This window comes from Micropterus salmoides, unplaced genomic scaffold (genome assembly GCF_014851395.1).
Source record: "Micropterus salmoides isolate LMB-PRFRI ecotype aquatic unplaced genomic scaffold, ASM1485139v1 Ms_hic_scaffold_2680, whole genome shotgun sequence".
Taxonomy (NCBI): Eukaryota; Metazoa; Chordata; class Actinopteri; order Centrarchiformes; family Centrarchidae; genus Micropterus; species Micropterus salmoides.
The window spans coordinates 9,450-32,408 of NW_024041907.1; the positions used below are offsets into that span (position 1 = coordinate 9,450).

General features: G+C 41.6%; 1 pseudogene; it reads right to left on the reverse strand.

Moving 5' to 3' along the window:
* Positions 1 to 294: 294 nt before the first annotated feature.
* On the reverse strand, positions 295 to 21,980 carry LOC119919353 (annotated as a pseudogene).
* Positions 21,981 to 22,959: the final 979 nt, after the last annotated feature.

The window sequence follows — 22,959 nt, forward strand, 5'->3', positions numbered from 1 at the left end:
GTTCATTAACTCTCCATGGTTTGAATAGAGCTCAACTGCTCAGGCAGGTTTGTAAGGGATTTAAACTCAGGGCTTATGTGCATATAATGACAACACCATAATCACAATTCTAAAAATACAGCATTTATAGCTTGAATATCATTCATTTAGTCAGAACCGCTCATCCTCAGTTTCATTTTCTCATTCTTTCTGCACCTTTTCTTCCAGTCCTGCTTATTTGTTTGTGGTTTTGTTGGGTTGCAAATTTCTCTTAAGTTAAAGACACTGAAACAATAAAATAACACACAGACTAGGTCAGTTTAGAAAATAACTTCATTTTAATCAAATGCATTCAGCAGTACATGAAATCAGTCTGAGGCCAGCTGTCGCACTGTAAAGCTGTTATATGAGTAAATGGAGGAGAAGTAACTAATCATGTCCTGCTTTTATTGTGACATGCTGTATATTGTTGAAACTTGGGGTGCATGGTCTCTGCTCAGCAGAAGCTTTCTATTCCAGATCATATTTATCTTGTGGATATTCGTCTCCACTCACTAAATAATGTGTTTAAAGCTGTGATGTTGCAGCAAACTGACGTGGTTAGTAAGGTCTTTGTATGACACAGCTGTACTGAACATTTGTAATCAATCAATAGTGTAAATAAAAGGATAGTCCTGTGTCGGCCCTGAGTCAAAGATGAAGCTGTCGAACGGATTGTCAGTCAAACTGTCCATAGGAAACCAGGAGTCGTACCAGGAGGTTGTTTCCTCTGTTTCAGGTGTTGTTGTCGTGGTGGTGGTGGTTGTTGTCGTGGTGGTTGTTGTCGTGGTTGTTGTTGTGGTGGTTGTTGCAGGAGTGGTGTAACGATAGCCTCGTAATCTCCGGCCACGGATCCTGCGCAAATGCATCCTGCGCATACGCATGAGTCGCAGCCGCCTGTGTCGCACTGCGTTCTGGGATTTGGCTCGACTGCTTGCAGCGGTGCTGGTGACTTCCACTGTGCTGGCCGTGGTCGTTTTCACAACGTTTGCTTTGGTGACGAGTCGAATGGGCCTCTTGCCGTGGAGCACCATGATTTGTTTGATGCGGTCCCAGTTGGATTTGGCTAAGGTGAAGCTGCATGAAGTGGCCCCAGAGTCGTAGCCCACCATGCACAGTCTAGTCTGAGGGGTGTAGCCGTCAGCTTTGGCGGTCACCCTGTACTCTCCAGGATTCAACAGCCGCCAGTAATCACCGCCTACAGCTAAAGTGTGAGGCAGAAATATTAGGGAGGTCATTTCAGCGTTGTTATCTAAAATATAATTATCATGCAAAGTATCTTTGTGGTTCCAGCCAACATACCGGTTCTGACATCATGACGTATTCCCTCCACAGATATGGTGGCGTTAGGCAGCGGATTTCCCTCCACATCTCTCACTAGACCTTTATCCCTCGATTAACCTGCACAGGAAACAGCATGTCATGCCTAAAATCCCAGAGCCAGTTCCAACCACAGTATTTCAATTGGACACAATAGCTACAGACAAGACTTTACTGACACCATAAGGGGCGGGGGGGTTGACACACCTGCTGCATCAACTCAGTCGGCCCATTGAAATGAATGATGAATGGGCATTTTTCTGTCTGTGTTCACACTGAAAGCAAATCCAGCGTTTTGGGCGGCTTGATTACATACAAAGTCAATGCAAAGAGTCACAGTCCTGCAAATTCGCTCCGGGCTGTGCGGAAGATGCATTTGTTGCTGCGTTCGCTGGAGTTCAACTTGAGTGAGAAATTTGCATAACACGTGATGTTGCAAAAGCCTATCAGCGGTGACCGACGGCTTCAGAGCGTTGTTTGGAGAGGACCAGGCAGAGCGGGGTAACGACATGCCTCTGGCCAACGGAGAGCTGCTAAAATACGGCGAAGTGTAGGAGAGCAGAGCAGCGCTGAAGCTTTGGGACAAATTAAGACCCGTAGTCGTTCTGGATTATGCTCTGATAACTACGCCGTTTACCCTGAACATGTCTGTACCGTCATTGGGCATGATGAGTATGGGGATCTGGGTGATGGAGCCGTTACGTCCTTCTACTCTGCAATTATTAGTTTTTGGGAATACAGCTTTGATTTATTTTCACTTGCACTTCTCAGCAGCTAGCTTCCGTGCATTTCCGGCTCCACTGGTTGGCTCCCAGAGCTCTGTTGGACTACTACTCCATATCTATATAAAACGGACAAAACTGGACATTGCTTGGAGAAAACAAAGCAAGGAAGTTGAACTACCTGATGAGTTCAGAAAATATGTCTCTGTAACTTTACTCCAGCTGTCGTACTTTACAGTGAACAAGTTAGCATAGCACAGCCCTGATTGATCCGAACTCCATTCAGAAAACAAACATTTAAAAAGTTGTTGTCTTGCTGACAGACCTGACAAAGCATGAATTCACATGTCTAACAGATCTGCATCATATTCTAGTTATTTCGGCATCAGTTTGATCCGCTTATTGCACTTAAATCACAGCTAAATGTTTACTTTGGGTTCATACAGCTGTGGTAATCGCGGGTTGAGTTTATTTGCTTATCGCATTGTGTGTGAACACTTGGCAGTTGTCCAGCGATAAAAACCGCACAAGGAGAGCGTTGTGAGGATTAAATTTGCATTGTACCATTAGAGTATTACTTTAGCCTCTGAAAAGAGGTCATAGTTCCGTCCTTCACCGATGTCATGCTATCCCCATGACTGGACTACCATCCTGGAAAGTGGGCAACTGTCCTGGGGTGGGAATCCCTCAATAGGGGCCCACAACTAGGCAAAAACCTTCAAAGTGCCAATGGAGGCAGCCACCACTGGAATCCATCACGACCAATATTTTTCTAAGCCTACCCCATAACTTTCCACAGAACCTCTCAGGTCTGCCGGGGGATGACTTGGATGCTCAAAAGGTTTTGGGTGAATGGTCCAACTCATACTTCACAGTCCTGTACTCACTTGTTCAATGAAGGACAACAGAGCCTCGCGGTTGTTCTCCCACTCAAGAGGCAGTTCACTTTCATGGGGAAACTTGTCACAGCCCAAGAAAACGGACAGCTCAAAGCAGTTGGTGTGTAGGTAGCTGAAGTCATTCATACCTGCAGAAGAGGGTGACAGAGAGCTTCAGAGGAGGGTTTCATAAAGGATCACTTCACACCACTATTTACACCTAGTGGTGTCGAGCTGTCTGTCCAGCTATCCACCACTGAGATATCCAATATTATGTAGCTGCAGTACCAGAGGCTGCAGTTTCAGGACCCCAGCAATCCTGGGACTGCAGTTCTAGGACCGTAATTGGAGCGGTGGCTGTAATGCACATCAACACGAAGGAGGTTAACCCTGTCCGCTAGCACGTCGGCCGTGAGGCATATATTCAATAACTTAAGTTTAGGCACACACTCGGTGATGGTTGTGGTAAGGGTAATTGTCTTCAGGGGGCTGTCAAGAGTAACATAGGTAGTATCAAAGTAACAAGGGTCCTAGAAATGCAGTTCCGGTCCTAGGATTGCAGTCCTGAAACTGCAGCCTCCAGTTTACTGACAGACATGTTGCTGTTGAGTTTTTTATTTATCAATCCATGGAGCACCACAAATGTAATTCCATTTACTTCAGTAAGTAGATTGGCTACAGAGATGTTGACAAAAGAGGTCTGAAAACATCTGGAAATAAATCCAAAGCTATCTCTGTGGATAGGATAACATGAGATGTCCCTTCATTAATCCCCGTAGTGGAAATTGTTTGGCACAGCAGCTCAGAGGAATGTAAAAAGAAGAAAATACAATAAAAGTAGAATAAGTTAACTTGGATATCACCAGGGTTGGATTACCAGAGCAGTTTTTGGGTAATTTGATTACTTGCAAACAGAGGTGGAAATACACACATTACTGTAATTGAGTAGTTTATTTGTGCACTCGTACTTTTTGAAGTAGTTTTTTAAATCTGTCATTTTAATTTTACTTAAGCATGTTTTATTTAAAGTATTGTACTTTGCTACATTTTCAATCACATCCGTTACTGAGTTAAAAAAAAGTGCAAGGAAAAACTTGCGACCACTTTGGCTTCAAGTGGAAAAGACAGTTCTATCATGCAGTGTACACGGTGAAAAAACACTGTATTAAGTTATGTCGTGGAAATTATATTCCTGGTGAGGGGTTGAGCAAAGAATTGAGTAACAACCAATTTTCTGCCATAACAAGTTACTGCTAATGCAAACAATGCATTTCCTGCTGCTGCAGCTTTACATTAAATGCACTTAACTGGCTAAACACGTGGTGACTTTTATTTTTTTGTTGTTGTTTTGTTGTTTGTAAGCGAGATTAGCGCTGACAGGTCTCATTCGTCAAAAATGCGTCCACACAACAAGACAACCGTCATTTTCAACAGTTTTGTGACAGTTTGAAATGTTGCAGTGAGTAATCCAACAGTCAGGAGCAGCAGACACAGTGAGGCTGCACACCTCCACCTTCAGCCACGTGACCAACTCCTTTCACTTTTGCTGTTCGCAGACTCATGTTGTGTGCAGCATAAAGTCAAATCTCATTTTGCGAAAGTTGAAAATATTAAACAGCAATATGGCAATTATTTTAGGTTAACAAAGTAATTTTCTCTCTGAGTAAATTTTAAATGAGCTACTTTTTACTTTTACTTGAGTAGATTTTATACCAGTAACTTTACTTGTACTTAAGTAAAAGTTCATCAAACTAATTGTACTTTTACTTAAGTAGAATATTTTTGTATTCTTTCCTTCTCTGCTTGCCAATTAGTTTTTAGAAATTGCAAATAAAGTGAAATATCTGGTTCAGATTATAACTAATTATTCTAGTTAATACTGTGCTCACATGGTGCGTATTCCTAAATAAAACTGTTTCAGTAAGCCCAAATTATACTTTCCGCACCACGAGGGTCTGTGAGGATCCACTTGGACATGTGCAGACTGTCAGTTTGTACTGACGATGGTGAACACATCCATTTATGCAGACAAACAGAACCGCATGCACACCTGTGTTCTTATTTGGGGTATCTCCAACCTTTAACTGACCCACAGACCTGGGGCCATGCAGTATTCCTTTACAGTTATTCATTTAGCTGACACAACTAGGAGTTAAGTGTCTTGCTCAGGGACACAATGGTGTCTCACAGTGGATTTGATCTCTCACACCAAAGGAATGCGTCTTATCCACTGCGCCTTCAAGTATCTTCTAGTACTTCAGTATTGTATAGAGCATTGTCTGGTTGGTCTCTGTGTAAAAGATAATGAAGCTGCAATCTATAGTTTGTTGTGTGCACTGTACTTGACGGAGACTTCAAAGCAACAGGTGCCCAACAGTAAGTTTTTGCCCTTGGACCCCCAAACATGTTAATCCGGCCCTGGATGCCATCAGGGATACAAGGGTAAGTGATCATGGAGTATAATTGCCTTTTAATCGTACCTCTACTCATAAGCTTTCTTTGATTCCCACTGTGTCAACACTTACTGCCCACCACTGGCTTCCAGCTGGCTCTGTTGGTGATGCCTTGTCCCCCGGTGATATCGTCCCCATGGCAGGAGCCTCGGTAGGTCTCCGTCATGGTCAGATGGCTGTGGGCGTATGACATGGCCAACCATCGAAACATGGTGTCGTCGGGCGTCTCCCTCAGAGCTCCCTCGTTCTGCCGCTGAATGCGAGCCCACGTCTCCTCATTCATGTCAGCATTAGTTCTCCAACGCCGGCTGTCGGTTAACTTTGACAGGAGGAGGATCATAGGAAAATTAGTGCACGTGCTGAGGGGATTTATACGTTTATTTGGTTCTTCCTCATAAAATAGCCTTACAGAAGTTGGCGGACGCTGCATGTCAAACGGGTATGCAACCAGTTTTTCTCCTCCTTGCAGATTAGCTCCCAGTACAAATGGATTGCGCTCCATCCAGGAAATGATGGCTTTCGTCTCAGTAGCAAGCTAAAAGAGCAAGAAGCAGAGACATGTCAATGCACTGTGTAGGATTAAAGTGGTAAATGGGCCCTTTGTGGCACAAAACTAACTCACAGAGCCATTGAGGAAGTTTTCTGGGAGGGGGATGTGATGGTTGGGTACTATACGAGGGACCCAGCCTCTGTCCTCGGCTCCCCACAAGACGCTGTTGAGGTCTGGGAAATTCTGGAAGATGTCATAACCTTCTTCATTCCAGTGGCCCAGCGCCCAGTTCCCCATCTCTGAGCCCTGCAGGACAAGAGAGAGCACCACATGGGGTCTCAAAGAACAGTTTAAAGGTGTTACGTGCACATGAAGCATTTTAGCATCAGTAAATAAATGTCTGATAACATTTTAGGTTGTCTGACTTGCATCAACTAATGAGCTGTATCCAAAACGGCTAGCCAGTACCTCTAATGTGTGTGTAATAGAGAAGACAAATAGCATGTGAAGAGACAGATTTATGGACAGTGTATTAAATTTAACAACCGGCAGTACTCCAGTGATTTCACATGGCACTAAATGACTTGCAAGAGACAGATTTAAAAGATGGTCAAGGTCCAAAAACACATCTGTAATGTCAGACTCTGCCTTGTAAACGCCCACATCTGTCAAACCCCCCACCACAAATTTGTAATGCAGGATTTGTCAAAGCTGAGATAACTCTTATTATATCACCGTGACATCATTAGGGTTATGTTTCTCAGATTTATGTTGCACGCCCATCGTACCATCTCGTAGGCCAGCTCGTAGGCGTCAGGGTTGAGTGAAGGCACCAGGTGTATTCTCACTCCGTCCACCAGGCGACGCACTCTGGGGTTTTCATCATTGTACTCTTTGCACAGAAACTGCATCAGCAGGAGAAGAAGCTCTCGACCCAGCGCCTCGTTACCATGGAGACCAGCTGTGTACCGAAATTCAGGTTCACCTAATGACAGCGGAGCAAAAGGAACAACACACAGGTGACCTGATTATAACACCAACACAGGTGAGTTTAAATCAAGGCTGAAGACTTTTGTTTGCTGCCGCCTTTTATTAAATCGAATTTATATTTTATACTGCACTTATATTTTTTTCTGTCCTGTTTTTATTTTGTTTCTTATTTCCCTTTTTATGTAGAGCAATTTGAATTGCCTTGGTGTTCAAATGTGCTACACAAATAAACTTTCCTTGCCTTTTAATTAGTGGTCCTCATTGAGTCGTTACAGGAGGTGAACCCCTCCTGTAACGACTCAATGAAGACCACCAGGAGCAGAAAAAATGAATACAATATGGAGCTCTTCTCAAGTTGAATGAAAGTGATTCTTGAAAAAACACCGAGGGCCTGATTTACTAACGCCCCGAATAGAGTACTAAATTGCGCGTGCGTTCTAAAATACTGCATGTGTCATTGTCGCACCTGTTATGGCTTATCAACTAAGAATTACTGCGTAGCCTACAACAGATGCAAACGCAACAGAGGTGGCCGTATTTAAATGAGGGTTTTGCGTGTTTTAATGGTTTCCGCCATGGAGAGTCGGGAGGGAAAGCAGCCACTGCGTAAAAACCTCGGTTTGTTTCATTCAGTGGAAATCGTCTGTACCTGCCCGTCCTGCCTGAGATTGCACTAAGTACTTGGGACAGCACACCTGAAAAACTGCTTTGTGAAACCCCAGCAGAAACAGATACAGTGTGCTGGAATGACCCAGATGAGAGGAAATGCCAGCAGATCGTGCTTCATCCAGCCAGAGGGAACAATCACCGACCGTCCACACCCGGCAGCTCCGTGACCTCCTGGCCCTGTACGCCCCAACGCCCCATTCCCTCTCCGAGACATACAATGGGTCGTGTCGCTATGACGACTGGCGTGCTGTGAACAGTTGGTGATGTTTCCCTCTGGCTGGATGAATTTTACGCTCTGCTGCAGCTGGGGGCTCTCCGCAGCGCCGCGCAACTTTCTAAATTCTAAATAAAGAAGTCAGGTCGAAACGAAATTTTGCTTTATTGGTATGAATGTTAAAACAATGGTATTACCAAAGCTAAAGGAAAATACAAAAAAAAAAACTTTTAACTTCATATAGTTCATTAAATAAATAAAATAATTTTATTTCAATACATTGGATATAGAATAATATCTAATATTGTTAATTTCTCCACATCTTCTTTCTCACAACAATAACAGCAGCCATCTCTGCGCAACACTTGGCGGTTTGCACCTTCTTTTCAAACGTATTAAATAGGCTACTGAAGCTGTTGCACACACATGAAATTGTGTGTTAGATCACATTGCCTGTAGTAAATAATAGTATTTGCATGTTTCACTCCCATTACATTGCACAATAACAATGAAACTCCCAAATTTTACATATTCATGAAAGCAAAAGTACTAAATGAACAACAGGTGCTATCTTGCACTTTTGGAAGACGTCATTCTGCGTGCACACTGTTCAGCTTAAGTGTTAATTTGCTGGTGATATCAAGTTTGCACACATTTTTACTCACGCAAACCTTTATTAAATCTGGCCCCAAGAACCCTCTGAAGCTGGCAAGGATATGGAGAATCAGGTTTCGCAAAAATTTATTCAGGCAGCAAAATGATGTGAAGTTTCAGACTTCACAAATCCAAAATATGCAGAAGTCACCAAAGAGAAAAGAGAAAGGAGGTTTCTGTTTAGTTCAACTCAGTACCTGTCTCATGTGCTCCGGGGTTATCGGAGATTTCCATGGCGTACATCTTCAGGCCCTGAGAGCTTTTACCAATGTTGTAGATCCTGGTGATGTTGGGACACTCTTCGTTTATCACCTTCATCATCTGAAAGAGAAGAAGACAAGAAGAAACTCAATTGTGACGTCGTTCTCTGCAGAGTTATCAGCTAATGAGGCAAAACACAGGTTTGAAAACAGACCTGTCTCATCTCCTTGTAGTTGTGGTGTCTGAAGTCCAAGTCATCTGACGGGGTGACGTCATTCTCACTGCGGTAGCTGCCTGAAAGAAGCAACAAGCTGAGAGTAAATAAATAATAATAATAAACTTTATGTATAGAGCAGTTAGCAAAACAAAGTGCAGAGACACAGAGAGAAAATACCACACTGACAAAATAAAAAGAAGAAATAAAAGAAGAAAGTAATAACATTAAAATAAGTATTATATGCTTTCCTATAAAAGAAGACTTAAAAGAAGACACTGACTCTGACAGCGTAATTTCCCTGGGCAGGTTGTTCCAGAGCCTCTGGGCCCTGATGGCAAAACATCTGTCCCCTTTAGTTTTTGGCCTAGACTCAAGGAGAGAAAGGAGACCGCTGCCCCAAGATTAAACTATGCAGAGGAATTAAAAGATCCATCCAAATTATAATCTGGAGCCAGGTGAGGGAGAGCCTTAAAAGTAAACTCGATGTTCTGCTGCTGAGAGTTTACAGTTAACACTTTTTAACACTGGGGTTAGGAAGTTCATGTTGCGAAATAGACTCTTGTGTATTACCACTGTTGGGCGAACCCAACTCCAAGTTTGGCGAAAGCTCTGTGACTCATGAGGTCATGAAACATGTAGGAGATGTGCCAACAGATGTGGCCAGTTGTTTTCTGGGATACTGACTGGGTAGCTGACAGGCCAGGACCTCCATTCTGAGACACAGGCTGCCGTTCCAGCTCTGAGGCAGGATGCGGATGTAGCGCGCCACCACGGGCGTAGCAAACTGACCCATCACCGGTGTATCCTTATCCACGTTCCCATAGAACAACTGCAGGAGAGGGTCACGCAGAGCAGACGAGTTCAGTTCTAATCATTCTGGGTCATCATGTTAAACATTGCATTATTTAATTTCCACTCACCCATTCGGCGTAGCCATCGTGCAGCGTCGTCCAGTCACGACTGTCGTTACTGAAGGCCACGAAGTAGGAGGACACGAAATCCTCACTACGAAGTAAATTAGATGAATCAGTCCATATCTATACTGATCTGTATGGAAGCCCATTTCCACCAGGAAAAGAAAAAAATACTCATGGCATGTCTCAATTATGACTTTTTAAAACCGTTTAGCATCTTTCAGCTCATTGTTTTGGTTCAGTTTCTGTAATAAAAATCTCAATAATTCAATTCAATTCAATCTAGCTTTATTGGCATGAATGTAAAACAACAATATTGCCAAAGCTAAAAATAAATTACAAAAGAATATGTGTTAAAAAAAGAAAAGAAATATTAATAAGAATTTAAAAAACAAAATATTAAACAAAGTTAATAAAACGTGTAAAGTAAAAATGTGTATTTGTGTGTGTTAAAAAATAAAAATATAAACCAACTAAAAATCAGTATCAAATGTAAAATTAAAAAAATAAATAAATAGAGGAACAATTACTAAAATAACAAACAATGAAAATAATAATACTTTTAGAATTTTTTTCTATTTTTCTGTAAGCCACTGTACACAACCTGCTCAGCAGCAGACAGCAGACAGCAGACAGACATAATCAGACAGCAGCTGGTGAACATTGTGGAGCATTTAGCAGCTAAAGAGCCAGATATTTCCCTCAGGAGCTGGTGGAGACCAAACACAGAGCTAAAAGAGAGAGAATACTGGACTCACCTTCATCAGGTGACACAAACACAACTCAGCATGAATGATCATGTGGCTCTGTAGCTGCTGGAAGTGCAAATATACTATTGTCCAGCCCGTTCTCATTGTCTGATCAACTCCCAACTCGTCACATATGGATGCTTGGTCACAACCCCTTGGCATCACTTTTTAACGCCCTGGGTACCCCTATCGTTTTTGCACATGTAGGGCTCAGGGGTCAAGTTAGCAAGAATAACAATGCAACGTCTGGTTAGACTTTCGTAATAAAGTTAGCGGTTAACTTTCTGAAACATCGCAATTTGGTTTAGGAACCAAATCTACTTGGTTAGGTTTAGGGACCAAAACTACGTAGTTAGGTTTAGGGACCAAATCTACTTGCTTAGGTTTATGAACCAAAACTACTTGGTTAGGTTTAGGTCCCAAAACTATTTGGTTAGGTTTAGGAACCAACTCTACTTGGTTAGGTTTAGGGACCAAAACTACTTGGTTAGGGTTAGGGACCAAAATTACTTGGTTAGGTTTAGGGACCAAAACTACTTGGTTAGGTTTAGGAACCAACTCTACTTGGTTAGGTTTAGGGACCAAAACTACTTGGTTAGGGTTAGGAACCAACTCTACTTGGTTAGGTTTAGCGACCAAAACTACTTGGTTAGGTTTAGGGACCAAAAGTACTTGGTTAGGTTTAGGAACCAATTCTACTTGGTTAGGTTTAGGGACCAAAACTACTTGGTTAGGGTTAGGAACCAACTCTACTTGGTTAGGTTTAGGGACCAAAACTACTTGGTTAGGGTTAGGAACCAACTCTACTTGCTTAGGTTTAGCGACCAAAACTACTTGGTTAGGTTTAGGTCCCAAAACTACTTGGTTAGGTTTAGGAACCAACTCTACTTGGTTAGGTTTAGGGACCAAAACTACTTGGTTAGGGTTAGGAACCAACTCTACTTGCTTAGGTTTAGCGACCAAAACTACTTGGTTAGGTTTAGGGACCAAAACTACTTGGTTAGGTTTAGGAACCAACTCTACTTGGTTAGGTTTAGGGACCAAAACTACTTGGTTAGGGTTAGGAACCAACTCTACTTGCTTAGGTTTAGCGACCAAAACTACTTGGTTAGGTTTAGGGCCCAAAACTACTTGCTTAGGTTTAGGGCCCAAAACTACTTGGTTAGGTTTAGGAACCAAATGTACTTGCTTAGGTTTATGGACCAAAACCTACTTGGTTAGGTTTAGGGCCCAAAACTACTTGGTTAGGTTTAGGGCCCAAAACTACTTGCTTAGGTTTAGGGCCCAAAACTACTTGGTTAGGGTTAGGAACCAACTGTACTTGGTTAGGTTTAGGGACGAAAACTACTTGGTTAGGTTTATGGACCAAAACTACTTGGTTAGGTTTAGGAACCAACTCTACTTGCTTAGGTTTATGGACGAAAACTACTTGGTTAGGTTTATGGACCAAAACCACTTGGTTAGGTTTAGGGACCAAAACTACTTGGTTAGGTTTAGGGACCAAAACCACTTGGTTAGGTTTAGGGACCAAAACTACGTGGTTAGGTTTAGGATAAGATCACGGTTTGGGTTAAAATTACTACGTCATTCACGTGAGTTAAGTTAGTAAGTCAAGTAATGTTACTTATCTAACTTAACTCAGTTCCTTAACTGGGTAAACGTCTTCTGACACACCGGTTCCACCTTCTTCTCTCCGACATTTGTGTTATTTATATACCACGCCTACTTTTAATGTTCAAAAAGGACACTACAGGACTTCCCCAGTGCGTTGATGAATGAAAGAGTCAGATTACTATGTTGTGTTTACAGCTCGTGCCGCCCCTAAGTGGCCAACAAACTAATGCAAGTTGTCAAAAATCTGGAATTTACAAAGTCAAAATGATCTTGTATCTCATAATTTTTATTTACTATAGGGTTTTTTGTCAGGCCCAACATTTTATCTTCTGTCTTTTTTTTAACTTTTCCCATAGTTACATAAACAGACATACAGAAAAATAAAGTGTCAGAACAATAAAGTTTAAACAGGACTCACTGTTGCTCTGAGTTTCTTCCCTGGGTGATGACCCCGGTGAACTCCACCTCTCGGCGGGCATCAACCTGAAACCAGTGGTCTCTCTCTTCTGTCTCTGCGCACCACCCGCCGCCATACAGATCATCCTCGTTATCAGAGCCCTGCAGGCGACCACAGCTTCTCTTAGGCCTCTTTTTCCATCCAAACTTGTAAACACATAATTGCTTTGACTCCCCATTTCCACAGTTTTCCTGACGAACGCGAGGAACGAGTAAAGATGGGTTGAGATGTTTACCTGCATGTTGAGTCGCCCCCTCTGAGCCGTGAAGCCATGGTGAGTCTGAGAGGAAGCCAGCAGCTGGTCGTCTTCCACCCGGTGAGACTCCAAACCCAGAGGAGGACACTCTGAGAGGGAAAGTAAACATTAAGACAGGATTTGTTTGACAAGTGTTCCAGAAAGACACTCATTGGCTTCATTTTGGGGAGCAGCACTGCAGTCAATAACAAGCCTGTCAAGAGCAGTATTTCTTTTGAATGAAGACAAAGTAAAACATTAGCTGAAGACAATGTAGTAGTTTTAAAATGACTGATTATGATTAACAATTGAATACATGTGTGTTTCTGTTTTTAATTTTAGCATTTACAGAAACATGTGAACAAAAGTAAGGAGCAGGGCTTCTCTTACTCTTTGGCTCAGCAGGCACTGAAATCTGCTTCAGTCTCTCCTCTTCCTCCTCCTCCCACTGCTTCCTCAGCCGCTCAGCTTCAGAGCGTAATGACAAAACAATGTGTGTCAAAACATGTTTTCACATAGACCTTGTGCTCTCCCGCCAACCACCACCACACAAAATATTTCCATATGTGCTCATACAGTGCACCTTCCTCTCATATATTCCTCGTGTGGGTCAATTTAAGTTGAGGTAATATCTTCAGGGTCATTTGAACAGAAAAGAGTTTCAGGATTTCAGAGAAGTTTTTACTGGAATTCCCAAACTGTTGTGTAAGACTTTAAAAGACAAATCAAATCAGTCACCCTCCTCACTGCCTCTTGATATCATCATAGCATCAGCCAGCTGGTCTCTGAGCTTTTATATAACAATCCACACTGGACACTAAACAGAGCAGCTGTTGCAAATCCTTCCTCCCACCTCTATCTTCTCTAGTACCTCCTCTGTTTCTTGACTATGGCTGAAGAATTAAGAATAAAGGAAACGTCCAGTGTTTGCTGTATTTTGTCCAGACTCAAACTAACTTATAACCAACTTCCTGTCTGTGGCTCTCAGCTCCGAGCCCATTGGAAGAGGTAAATATTTTAAAAACTCCTTACAAATATATAGTTTCATATTTAAAAAGGCTCAGTAATTTCCTACGATAGCTGCTCGCTGTAGTTTCTATCAGTCAAATGGAGGATATATTCATCTGTTGGGGACTACTTTCAGCGGCGGATGAATCTACGTGTGGTGCTCTAGTGAGTGTTTGTAGCAGTAGGACGGTGTGTGTGGGACTGAGTCAGAATAAACTACAGTGTGTGTTTGTGGTGATGCAGAAACATGTCACCAGTGAAAAATAAATAAAGAAACAAAGAAAAAAGACCTTTTTCTGCCTTTTCTTTCGAGCTCTCTCCTCCTCTTCTTCTTGCTTCTTAGCGGCCACTGTGTGGGAATCACATGCAGACATCATAACAAAGAACTGCAGCACACATTAAGCTTGTTAAGTTGTTGGTAGGATGTTTTTCCAGTGACAGACGTACAGTCAGCGTAATCGTATTCTTCGTACCAGGGGCCGACAAATGGGACGGAGGTGGTTTCCTCTGAAACAGAAGCAAATAGGTGATTACAGCTGAACTCTTGTCTTTATTCCACGAGGATGCTCAAAGATGATTATATACAAAGTGTTTAGTGTTGAATAATTAAAGAGGTGGTATTCTGCTCATTTTCAGGTTCAAAATCCTATTTAGAGGTTGTACCAGAACAGGTTTACATGGTTTAATTTTCAAAAAACACCATATTTTAATAATAATAATAATAATCTGAAATTTAGTGTTGTTGTTGAAGATAACCTGAAATTTAAAGTATTGTGGATTGAAATTCAATGATTGTACCAAAAAATTTGATAACCATTATTCATTAAAAATACTTAACCCAAACAATCGGTCTAACATGTATCTGCCAACTCGTACAAAGTACAAAACATTACAAAATGAAACACATGCTCATATTGTGTAACAGAGGGGTACCTGGGATATACATGATGACCTCGGTAGTTGTGGCTTTTTTGTTATCAGGGTATCGACCAGGCACCACATCTGTGAAGGACGCAGCAGCAGCAGCAGCAGAAAAGCAGAAATGTGATGTAAAGATTTTATGACAAAATCTCTGCTATCACATGAAAACAGAAACGCCAGTGCAGAACCTTAATCACCACAGGAGTTCATTGTCATTACAGGAGAAATAAATCTGCAGGAAAAACTCAATGATTTTTTATAAAATGGACTAAAGTGAATCTTTACTTTCCTCTTTGTGGGTTATTATTTATTTCAGTTTATTTTATTTTATTTTGATAAATCCTTCATTGTGTGTCTTTATTTACTTACTTCCTGTCTTTGTGTTTTCTTGTTCTCTGTGTTGTTTTGTCATTGTGTCATTTATTCTTTGTTACCAGCTTTACTTTGAAATTTTGTTTCTGCTCGCTTCACTTCCTGCTCTTGTGTTTTCCCACTGATTTGACTGGTTGCTCCTCCCTGCTAGTTTCAACCTGTACCTATTCACCTCCCTTTTGTGTATATACAGATAAGTCTGTGTCTTCACTTTTGTTTGTTCATGCATTTCTTTTGGATTGTGGATTTTTGTGGTGGAAAATTAACTAAAGCTGTCAGATAATGTGGTGGAGTAAAAAGTACAATATTAGTGTAGTGTTTTACACTTTTAGGGTGTCAGTGTTTGTTTCCTGTGCTTACTGTTTTACTTTGAAGTTGTTCTGCCTCTTGTGTCTTGTCCAAACGTCCTGTCTGTGTGCTCGCTGATTGTCTAATGTCTTTCACCTGTGTCTCATTATCTCGTCCCCTTTTCATTACTTTGGATTTTTCGTGTTTTGGTTCTCGTCTGTCTCCCATGCCTAGATAATTGCTTTTCTTTTGGATCTTTGGTTTATTGCCTTTTGTACTGCCTGCCTCATGTCCAGCGTAATTTGCCTCAACTAATAAATAAAGACCATAACCTGTACCTGTTCTGCCTGAGTTTCTTGTGTTTGGATCCATCCAATGGAGTGTCTGCATTTGGCAAAATGACCTAACTTTATTTATAATTTACACAGTAGTCTTTATTTGCTTGTTGAAAATGTTTAACTGATAAATCTGTTGCATCGAGAACATCAGTTTCCTGCTTTGATTGTGTCTCTGTGTATTTCACTTCCTAAAATCTCCCATTTTCCCAGCTCTTGTGACCCGCTGGAACCCTTCATAAAACCTTTGGATCTGATTGAGAAGACGTTGATTAAACCTACGTCTGGCGTCCCAGTAGTCAGCGTCAAGCTCACTGATTTCAATTTTATGCAACTTTCTACTTCGACTTCCACATCTCGAAGGCAAATATTGTACTTTTACTCCACCACATTATCTGACAGCTGAAGTTACTTTTCAGATTACAGTTTCTCATTCTCTTTCTATCCAGTGAAAACCATGCATGTCTAATTTTGGTGATTCAACCTGTAACACAAGCTGTCAGACAATCGGGTGGAGTAAAACAAAGTACAATATTAGTAGTAGTGTCACGTTTTTGGGGTGTTGGTGTTTCCTGTGCGTCCTGTTTTATTTTGAAGTTGTTCTGCCTCTTGTGTCTTGTCCAAACTTCCTGTCTGTGTGCTCCCTGACCGTCTAATGTGTTTCACCTGTGTCTCGTTATCTCCACCCATCTTCGGTATTTCCGCATTTGTCTTACAATGGTTGTCATGTCTTACTCAGTCTAGAGTTCTGAACCTTTTGAATTATCTCCCGTTAGGATTGTGTATTTGGATTTATGGATGTTTACTTTTTTTGGTCTGCCTGCCTCACCTCAGTTGTAAGTTCCACTTATAAGTTAATATTCTATTCTGTAAAACTGCATCTACTCTGCCTGGTGTTCTGCGCCTCCATTTCCCTGTTTCCTGTGTCAGCGACAAGCAGAAGTAGAAAGTTGCCAAAACCACTAAGTGATAACCATAACGTGATCAGTCTTTGCTCTTTTTTTGAGTTTATGACTGCAACTTTTATTATGTGAGCAGTTCAGTGACCCGTAAAGGTCTCACCCAGGTCTGGCTCAACAGGCTCTTTCCATCCAGGGCCCTGTGGGGTCACAGGTTGAATCCCTGTGAAGATCAAGTTAAAGAGTTAAAAGGTTGGAATCACATCAGACATATAATATAGAAATATAAATGCTGTGTAATCGGAATTTATTGCCATAAAAGATCATTAAGTTTTATGCGTTGGATTTTAAAACATCAAAAAATTTGTGACAACCTTTTCTAAAGAAAAATTTATTTGTATTGTGCGTTTATTCACCTGCAAGTAATCTAATAATTCTTGAAATATCACTAGTAGGTACCTTTTCGTCAATATAAAACCATGAATTAATAATAATATGATATATAAATGTGTACATACGTGTGAACCAGCCCAGTTCAATCAGCAGTCTCTCCTCTTCCTCGTCCAGAGAGGTACGACTGGTCTCTGGCTGCATTGTGGTCGTGGTCTTTGTCTTTGGTTTCTTGGTGGCTTTGGGCGCCTTTGGCTTCTTTGTGGGTTTTGGTGGTTTGGGTTTTTTGGTGGGTTTCGGTGGTTTTGGCTTTTTGGTGGGCTTAGGGGCATTCTGCTTCTTGGCTTTTGCTTCCCTTTCTGCTGCTTTCTTTGCCCTGGCTTCAGAGAGAGGAGTCAAAAGAGGAAAAACATTCAGTTATTTGAAACCAGTAGTTTGTGTGTGTATTCATGTATGTCACATGAATCAGCTCTGCAGCTTCTTTAAACATTTTATTATAGTGTTATGTGAACTTTTTATTACCAAATGTTTCTCTTCAGTTTTTCTTTATAGTCTCTTTATATGTTTGTTAGCACAGATGTTTGTATACAGCAAACGTCATACTGTACCTATAAAACAAGTTAACACTGTCTGCTGTAACACATAAATGCACCAGGACCTGGTTCTGAACGAGAATTCAGCCAGCTCATTGGTTGTTTTGGTCTGAGACCAAATAAAAAAGCACTCAGAAGGAAACCATTGCCACGGTCTAATAATCTCTCCAGACAGTCAACACTGTACAGTGTACATGAAGGAATAGTTATGTAAGAGTAGACAAAGTTTGATCTGATGGTAGAGCTGCAGGAAAGTTCATGAGGTAATCTATTTTAAAACCAGTCAAGCGTTTTCCTCCTGGGAGCACAACTGCAGCGTGAAATTAAATCACTTTAATTAAATAAACACATCTTCTCTCATTAAAATAATTTATCGAATTTGTTTGTTTTCTTTCCGAGAGTAAGAGGAGAAGATTAATAACATTTCACACGTTAAGTACGAAGTCAGCACATGGTTAGCCTAGCTTAGCATAAAGACTGGAAACAATAGGAAACAGCTGGAGTGTCCAAGGTTCAAAAATACACCTACCAAGTTCTCCAAGTTAGTACTGTTTATTTGATTGATTTACTGTTTATTTGACAGGGGCAGCACAATTAAAATAATTGCGTAGTTGCACATATTCATTGCACATGAGTTAGCCAGCTGCTAATTTGCATCTGTTGTCCCTGAGCAGGTAGACAAAAAAAAAGGACACAAAACCACTAAACAACAATAAACTACACAAAATACATTATATCCATCAATGTGAAATTGATAATAAAAAACGGTTTCATACTTACACTAAATACAAAACAGAAAAATGAAATGCATTCATTAACGGTGACGCTCTTGTGCTGATTTCAGCCAACGTTTGAGGCTGACTTTAAGCACTGCAAAACTTTCTGAGTTTCTAATGTTTGTGGGTGTGAAATTCCACTTTCCCACTACTTTTACAGAGAAAGTGGATTGACCAAAGGTTGTCTTTCTAAATTAGTAGTACCAGATCACAACTAGTAGATGCTTTAGTTCTAATGGCACAGGCTTGAGCGTAGTCACACCTGCCTGTGACCAGGTTGTTTTACAGTATGATAGATGGGGAAATCTTATTTAATTGGTACATTAACAGAAATATAATTTTGAAAAAAAAGATCATTTGCGGTTTGGGTTTTCTTCTTTGCACCAAACCATTAAAAGACTTCACTACGCTCGAGTGTTCACCAAGAAATAGTCCCAGCACATAACTCTCCAGGTACATGACACACGTCGTTGTTTTTGCTTAAACAAACAAGACATAACAGAGTTACTTAGTGAGGTGTATTTTTAAACTTTGGACAGACCCAGGCGAGCTGTTTCCCCTTGCTGCCTTCAGTCTTTAAGAGCAGTTTCAGTCTCATCGGACCAAAGACTAAAGAAAAAGAAAGAAATCACTGTTTGCTAGTTGACTTGAAGATTTCACAAAATGAGAAACTGATTCTTCATTTAGCATTAAAATTAAGGTTCATGATGGAAGCACGTTATGTGTCATGTACACGTGTCACAGAAGATTCAAATACTGAAATACTTTTATTTATTTACTAAAATTCTTATTTATTTATTTATTTATTTTACATAAGCGCAAAACATGTTTCTGATAGAGCCTAACTAAAAACTTAACTAACTAAACATTGGTAACCAAAGAACAAATAAAAAATTCATACACTGTAAGGCAGTGTGGAATTTGTTGTTTTATATGGTTTAAAGTGTGTGCACAGCAGATATCACGTAAATGTGGCCTTTAGTTTCCAAGATATTTAGATATAAGGTTAACAAATGGATGGATGTGGGAGATTTCAGAACCTCCAGGCTCAAATGTTTTGACCTTCAATCATCTCAGCGTTGCGTTACACCCCCTCAAGCGTCTGATGAGAAACTGCTTAAAAACTTTAAAGCATAAAATAGGGGGTTTCGTTCTGGACTACATGGACTATTACAGAGAGGAGATCTTCAAAGGGCCTCAGGGTTCAGTCTTTCTAATCCACCTTCGTTATGCAACCATCATCAGCCTCCAGCGCAGACACAGAGGGCGGCTTGTTTTCTTCTGCTAAACATGTTTCCTGATGTTCAGTCCTGCACGGCCAATCCATTACTCACCCTCTGAGTGCTGGCTAACCACTTTTCATTACTGCCAATCACCTTTTCTTGGCATTTATATGACTGACATTACATTATGCAACACGAGATTAGAGTGAAGGGACGGTTTCTGAAATTCCTTATTTGCTTCAGATCCAGTGTTTGGATCAGACCTCAAAGCTTTTCCTTTTTTGTTTGAATTATGGTTTGATGGCAAATTGTTTCTTTGCCAAATTATGTGTGTGATGGTAGCATACAATCAAAGCTAGATTACCAACCAGGCACAGTGGGCCCCGGACCCTCGCAGGCCCCAAACATACCAGGTTCACTGCATATCTCGGTGATTTACTGTAATTTTTGATTTACTCTTAAAGAGCTCGTAGTACAACTTACTACCCCACCAGAACACTGCGCTCCCAGAATGCACCTGTGGTTCCTAGAGTCTCCAAAAGTAAAACTGGAGCCAGAGCGTTCAGCTATCAGGAGGCAGACACCATCTCCACATTTAAGAGTAGGCTTAAGACTTTCCTCTTTGATAAAGTTTATAGTTAGGACTGGCTCAGGTGAGTCCTGAACCATCCCTTAGTTATGCTGCTATAGGCCTAGACTGCCGGGGGATTTCCCATGATGCACTGAGCTCTTTCTCTTCTTTCTCTCCATTTGTATGCAACCTCATCCCATTATTGCATGTTAGTAACTTGACTCTCCTCCTATCACTTTCTGCAGGTGCCTTTTCCCTCTCCCTTAGTTTTGTGCCTTCTCTGGATCTGTGGTTGCAGGCTTCCTGCTGCCCCCATTCCCCAGTGATGCTAGCTAGTTACCAGTAAACACAGAGTTCCGCTGAGGCTGATGGGAATGTCACTAGTTCTGCTGGTATTTGGTCATTAAGCAAATTGCTGATGATGGTGCTAGATGAAAGGTCAGAGGATCACCAGAGTTCTTACAGCTCATCCTGAGGGAACATGAAGGTCTGAACCACATTTCATCACAATCCGTCCAACAGCTGCCAAGATGTCTGGTTACAAAAAATGTGCAGCCATGTATGGAGTAAATGTCTCAGTAAACAGAAGATAACAGCATCCATCACTTAATTGGGTCCAAAAGTAAATAAAGTAATTTATAAATATGATAAAGATGTTGCTTGTTCAGCAAAGTTTCCTGGAAAAACAAAGCCTGAAAGAAATGAAAAATAGTTTGGGGTCTCAGGTTTGTTAATTATGGCCTTTCGTGTAACTTAAATCATCCTCACATGAAAACCTCTGGCTGCTAGGCTTGTGGTTTTGCTTGATGCAGTGGAAAGTTAACATTCATAATGTCCGTGCCATTGCATCAATGCTACTGAAAGTGGGAACTCTCGTAAATCCTGTCAGCTCACTTATGGAAAATCGTAGTGGAAATATTTCTGCTCTTGCTCAGACCTTCTTGTAGACTTAATTGAGGCACAGACGCCACTCTGATTGTGCTTGACAAAACTAGCTGCTGAAACTTTTACCCGACCTGAATCCCTGGCAGAGAGAGCAGGTCTGTAAGCAGCGGTGCGGTCAGGCTGCCAAGACATCAGCCCACTGACTGAATCCCTTTAAGTTTCTGCACCATCATCTCTGAGTCACTGAGAGGTTTTCAACAAAACAGAACAAAAACTCTTCTGCTACTCTGGTTTTGAAATGTTATTCATGTGGTAAACACACAAGGCTTTAACAAAAAGCTTTTGTGACTATGCAAAGAAGATTTCTGGACCAGTTCAGAGGGAGAGCTGGAGACAGAGCAGTAGATAACACAGTTCAAACCAAATGTTTTCCTGCCTCAAAGATTGATTGCAGCCTTTCCTATCTGTGTATCCTCAGCGTCTTGGCTGAAAGCTCAGAGCAGAGTGGAGGGAACCTCATTCAGACTTTCACATTTCTGCACATAGACGCTTAAATTCAATTAGATTGTCTGTAGACTCTCCTTCTTACCTGCCTCAATTTCTCAGGTGTCTTCTTCTTCTTCTTTGGTTTTGCCTTCTGCTCTTCCACCACTTCAGCAGGCTCATCAGACATTTCAACACCCCCATCCTCCTCCCCCTGTCTCCTGTGCTGACCAGTCCTCGGGTTTCTCTCACCTGAACCCGGTCTCTGGAGAGTTTGTTCTCCCTCATTTCTTCTTGAGCACAGACCAGGACACAGCACAGGGCCAAACCCACCAAGACGACCAGCACCTCAGCCCTCATTGCTCTGGTACAAAAACACAACGCTGACTCGGATGAAACAGACCAGACGTCCTCCAAGAAAAGACCAACTCTCAAACTGGCTGCAGAAACAACTTTGTAACGAACATCTGCCCTGCAGATGCAGAGATTCGCTGTCTCGGGTCACCAGACTTTGAGCTCCTCTAAAGTCTCAGAAGAAATGAATGGGACGCAGAATACTGGATCCTGGAGAGAACAAAATGATGAGCTTCTGGAGGTCTGGAGAGTTTCCTCCTCTCTGATGGCGAGTCAGCGTGGAGAGAGGAAGAAAATGTTGTGGGCTGGAAGTTTTAAAGCAGCCTCCTGGTCGTGCAGAGTAAAAATGCATCTGTCTGCAGCAGATTTTCAGCAGCAGCAGAACCACACACCTCCCTGCCTCGTCCAGCTCCCTCCTCCTCCTCCTCCTCCTCCTCCTCCTCTTCTCCGACATACTCCTCAGCCACATCTCTCCCTCATGGCCCTTCACCCCCTTTTCCCCTCACCCATCTCTAAGCGAGGGAGGAGCATCTGCCACATGTGACATTCCTACAGGGGAGGGAGGGAAGAAAGAAAGATTAAAGAAAAACATTTAAATCTGGTTTGCAATTGTAGAATGACTAGAAGACAACCAGAGGGTAGTGGATTAGACCTCAGTGAGGACATTAATGATAGAAAGCGTAACTTGAAAGACTTTTAAACAAGCAGAGGCTCACATTTCTTCTGAATAGAAAAATATGAGAGGACCTCAGCTGGCCTCCTACTAGACACTGAAGAGGAGTGAATACGAGGTTGTAAACAGTGTGGGCATAATGCGGCAACAGATGTTGTTTCGCTGGTTAGTTCTACAAAAGTTTGGTGGTTTAAAAAAATGACTATGGAACTTTTGAAAGAATAAATAGCACATTCTTCTTTTTACAAATGAAAGGCTGAAATCAAAAGCAATTTTAAATTCTCAGTTCACTCAGGGGTTTTGCTTCTGCAGCCTTACTTTGTCTGGTGTGATCATAGGTGTCATTTACCCTGGGGACGCTGGGCACATGTTCCCACCACTTTTTGAAAGCAT